The sequence below is a fragment of the Grammomys surdaster genome, unplaced genomic scaffold, assembly GCF_004785775.1.
Source record: "Grammomys surdaster isolate TR1022 unplaced genomic scaffold, NIH_TR_1.0 233, whole genome shotgun sequence".
Taxonomy (NCBI): Eukaryota; Metazoa; Chordata; class Mammalia; order Rodentia; family Muridae; genus Grammomys; species Grammomys surdaster.
In genome coordinates, this window is record NW_021604678.1 from 3,199,550 (window position 1) to 3,204,853 (window position 5,304).

The following is a 5,304-nucleotide window of genomic DNA, read 5'->3' on the forward strand; positions in this document are numbered from 1 at the left end:
ATCTATCTATCTATCTATCTATCATCTATCTATCTATCATCTATCTATCTATCATCTATCATCTATCTCTCTATCTCTCTATCTCCTATCTAGACATGATTACATAACATTAATTAGGATAATCTAGGTGAGAATACCAAGGGTTTTAAGTTCTCCTGCCTCATTGCTAGTTGTATAATCACAAATATCAAGTTTTCCATGCTATTCTAAGCATGGCTTCTTTACCTTAAATCACATATTAAAACAAATGAGCTATGAACAAATGAGCAAACAGATGAGTTAATGCAGAAATACATTCAATATTCTGGTTCTGTACCTGCTTTGCTTTTATGTTAGGTGAAGTCAGGTTAGTGTGAACCTGATGTGGGAGCTTAATAAGAAAGACCTTTGTATCACTTAACACCAGTTGCTCTCTTTCTTAGTAAGAAAATGCAGCCCTCTACTCGAACATCATTGCTTTCTTCTATTGTGCTTTGTTGAAAAGTAAGGAACATGCAACGAAACTGGATGGGAGTGTACAGTTTAGTGAATGTGAGAAGCATCCCTTTGGTAGAGGTCCAGAGCCACCTGGTCCCGCCAAAGTCTCGCAGCCTGCCCTCTTCCGCTGATGCCCTTCCCTGACCCTGAAGTCACTACTCTGTGTTCTACAGCTTTAATTTCACTAAACCGTTCAGTTTCATTTCTGTCTCAGGGCCTTGCACAGGCTTCATCTTCAGTCAAGAAGAGCCCGTTTCCCACTTTACATTTCTCTTTCCTAGACAACATGTATTCACATTCAAACAGCATCAGCCAAAATGCTACCATGAGCAGCCTTCATTCTCTCTCCCCTCTATGTCCAAGTTAACAAGTTCCTGGAGCATCTGACTTATAGCAACCATTTCTCCCTCTTCGTGGTGCCTAGCATACGTGTGCATTACGGAGAGACGTGTGATTACTAATGATTTATCTTGGTTGTCTAATGGGATCTGGAATCAATTAAGAGACTAAGGATTTTCTTGATTAGGTTAACTGAAGAGGCTAAATGTGGCAGGCTTCCAGTGATAGCACAGATGTAAGGAGGTATGAGAAGAAGCTCTTACCTGACACAAGCTGGAGTTTTCACAGAGAAAGGAGCCTCCCTTGAGGAAATGCCTCCATGAGATCCAGTTGTAAGGTATTTTCTCAATTAGTGATCAGATGGGGAGGGCCCATTGTGGATGGTGCCATCCCTGGGCTGGTAGTGTTGGGTTCTCTAAGAAAGCAAGCTGAGCAAGCCAGGGGAAGCAAGCCAGTAAGTAACATCTCTCCATGGTCTCTGCATCAGCTCCTGCTTCCTGACCTGCTTGAGTTCCAGTCCTGACTTCCTTTGATGATGAGCAGCAATGTGGAAGTGTAAGATGAATAAACCCTTTCCTCTCCAATTTGCTTCTTGGTCATGATGTTTGTGCAAGAATGGAAACCTTGACTAAGATATTTGGTGTCTGCTGGTGAGTTCATCTACCCCCACTGCTGCCCCATCACTGCTGCCCCATCACTGCTGCCCCATCACTGCTGCCCCATCACTGCTGCTGCTGTTGCTGCTGCTGCTGTCCTTCACTGACATCACACCCAGCCTCCCCTGCTTTCCAGTGTGCACTGAAGACTAGAGGCTCTCTATGAACTCTCTGGGTCTTCTTGCCTGATTGGAACTACAGGGGTAGCCATGGTCTTCATGGGCTGAGCAGTCACTGGCTGTGTATCTCTCCTGGGTCAGACAGCCATCGTTGGACTACCCAGATTATTACCAGATTGACTAGATTAATCAATCTAGTAGATTCTCTTTTAACATATATCCTAATATATATTTGATCTATCAAGTTTTTTCTCTACAGCAGTGGTTCTTAACCTTCCTAATGCTGCAACCCTTTAATACAGTTTCTCATGTTGTGGGGACCCCAAACATAAAGTTTTTTGCCACCACTTCATAACTTTGATTTTGCTAGTTATGAATTGTAAATATTTTTAGAGACAGAGAGTTGCCAAAGGGGCTGAGATGCATAGGTTGAGAGCCACTGCACTATGGAACTCTGCTATGATTCCTTTTCCCTCTATCATAGTTTTATATTCCATGACTGTTTTGATCACCGATATATTTTTCTTTACTCAACTCTCATCCTTCAAGTCATTCAGTCATACATTAGCTTTATCCTTGGGAGCATGTTTGGTGAGCTTCGCATATTTTAAAATGAATAATTGAATGAATAAGAGTTTTATCCATATGAAAATTCTGTCATGTCTTCCTAGTGCCAAAAACAACCCTGCTTTCTGAAAAAATACATCTCGCACTCTCATTGATGAATACAGGGTCATCAGTGTTTTAGTCAACTTAGCCTAAAAGGAAATGCATACTGTGGGCTAGCTTAGGTTAATAATGAACTTGGTAAATAGGCAGACAATGTATAGGTAGGATGGTAAGTAGATGACAGACGGAAATTGGAGCTCTCCTTGATTTTTACTGCCTAAGGCATGGCCCTAGCTGCTCATTTAGACTGGAAATCATCCAAACATGGCAAGAAGCTGGGTAAAGGAAAAAGATATAATAGCAAATCATGGTTTGAACCCTGGTCATTCTACAGCCGCTCAGCCTGGTCATGATGCTGATGGAAGGGATGGAGACAGAGTGGATGTGAAGCTCTCCTCCCAACCAACACGTCTTGTATGTTTTATTGTCTTCCACACTCATAAATGGGATACTATGACTTCAAACTTTGTGTCACAGATTATACTACCACAGAGAACCCAAGGTGACGGTGAGGTGAGGAGTGAGTGGTAGTGGAATGGCTTGCCATCTCCTCTGCCCTGACTCCTGAGGAAAGCTTCTCTCTTCCTCTGCCTATGGTCCGACTATGGAATCACCACAGTGTTCACTGTAATTACTGTGTTCTGGGAGCTTTGATGAATCACAAAAGCTGAATTTAAATGTAAAAATGGATGTGGCTGGATGACAAATGCAGATAAAATTATGCCCAGGACAATAAATCAGCTCAGGGGTGATCTGAGCATTTTAACTCATGTAAAGGTTTTGGTCCCGGAAGATAATTGAGTCATTTAAAGCAGACAGTTGAACCAGGGAGTTAATTTGGTCACATATCTGTGAAGTTAGCTATGGCTTACGCATCTCAACAGTAGCTTGGAATCTGGTACAACTTCCTGCTCACGTCATTTCCTTTTACTTAACCCACTGATGGCATTTCCCTCTCTTCTCTTTGTATGTATAGGTTCTGGCTCAGAGCGGTCAACCTGTTAGCTTGTTACCACTGGGAGCCAGCACTATATTGCTTTCATTGCTAGTAGCAGCATTTCTCATGTGAAGTCATGGTTATTAGAGGAGAACCTATAGCCACCAATTTACCAAACCAACATAATTCCTAACAACAATCTATAAACATTTGTTCTTATTCCCACAGTTAAGCCTAGTATTTCCCCCTTCATTGAGCAAATGTCTCTTAGCAACAAATGGAGACCAATTACAGAAAATTACAACCATTCACAATATAGAGCCCAGCCCCAGTGGACACACCAATGAGATAGTCCAGCACCTACAGCTTATGGGACACTGTAGAAGAAAGAGGGGAGGAAAGACTGTAAGAACCAGAGGACTTGATACATAAAGGCAGGTTGATGTCTACAGGAGGCCTCCACTTCTCTGAGGAGACAGGGAGATGAGGGTTGGTGGAAGGGAGGCGAAAGGGATGGACTGAGAGGAGAGGAAGGAAGAGAAGGTTAGGATTGGGATGTAAAGTAACAAATAAATGAACTAAAAATAAATAAACAGAAAAGCAAACCCACCCAGGAAACTTTCTCACCCTCTTCCTGCCATCTGAGGATATACAAAAGAATAGTAATCTGCAACCCAGAGGTGACTCTTCATCAGAGTCCAACAAAATGTTAGAACCCTGATTCTAGATTCCACAAAGAAGGGTTATTCATTGCCTCCATCCCTAAAAACTCAGACTATGGGGTTTTGTATTACTATCCTGAATCAACCAAAAAGATATCAGAGGATCAATCTCAGCTGATGTCCAAAACTGAGCTCTTGTGATTTCTCTAAGCTGTTCTCTCAGCAATGACTGCTGGATTTTCCTAATACCTGTCTCTGTCTCTGCCTCTGTGCCTCTCTCTCTGTCTTTGTCTCTCTCTGTCTCTCTCTCTCTTATCCATGCATTTGGTCTTCCATCAAATTCTGGCATATTTATCTGCAGAGCCTATGTCAAATCTGAATCTTTTACACCATGCCACTGTTATGGGCACCAGCAAGGTCACCAGCCTTTAGTCCCTGCTTTCTGAGTACAGTTCTTGCTTCTGACCTTATCCAACTGAAATCGAGTTTCAACACAACATCTAGACTAAGTAGTGAAAGCATCAGCCTGTTTACCCTCTCTTCTGCTAGAAACCCTCCAATGGTTTCTCTTCACCAAATCTGATGACTAACCTTGAAGTGACACTCTTGCAGAGAATGACAGTCCTGCTCTTAATTCCTTGATCTGCCTTTATTCCTCCCAGAGGATTTCAAATTTCCTGTTCCTACAACATGGAATACTCTCTCTCAGAAATATCCATGTGCTTGCCCCCTTACTTTTTGGAGCCTAAAACATGGGATTATAATTTTAAATAAGGTAAGGAAGTCAAATGAAAAAGGGCTAGGGGAGATGGGAACGGCTAGCTTCTACCGAGGGCTATTCTGTGTAGAGACAGAGCAAATGCCAAGGCCCTGTCTGAGTCTGCATGGGGCTTGGCTTCCTAGATAAGCACCGTGACAAATGGGATTGTAGGAGGGGAGGGGAGGGGAGGGGAGACTTGGTGGGGTTCAGATCTTGAAGCACCTTGAAGTTCTAAGTGATATAGGAAGCCACTGAGGAGAGCTGAAGGGGCCTCATGGTTGAGTCATGTTTTAGGAAGATCTCTTTGGCTTCCATGTGTAGAATAAACAGTGAACTCTAGAAAAGACAGAGGATAGAACTCAGATGAGAAACTATGATAACTTGGTTTATAGCCTAACAGTAGAGATGGTAAAGAGGTCACTTGGATTCAGCCCACAAGATTCTGTAGGGATTAGATGTGCAACAAAGGATTTGTGAGGCTCATTGCATATCAGTCTGTAACCATCACATTGCCCTAGAGTCTGGAAAACCTCATCATCTACTTGTTTTTCCTCAACCTGTACCATCACACCACCCAGACGTCTGTAGCATCACACCACCCAGACGTCTGTAGCATCACACCACCCAGACATCTGTAGCATCACACCACCCAGACGTCTGTAGCATCACACCACCCAGATGTCTG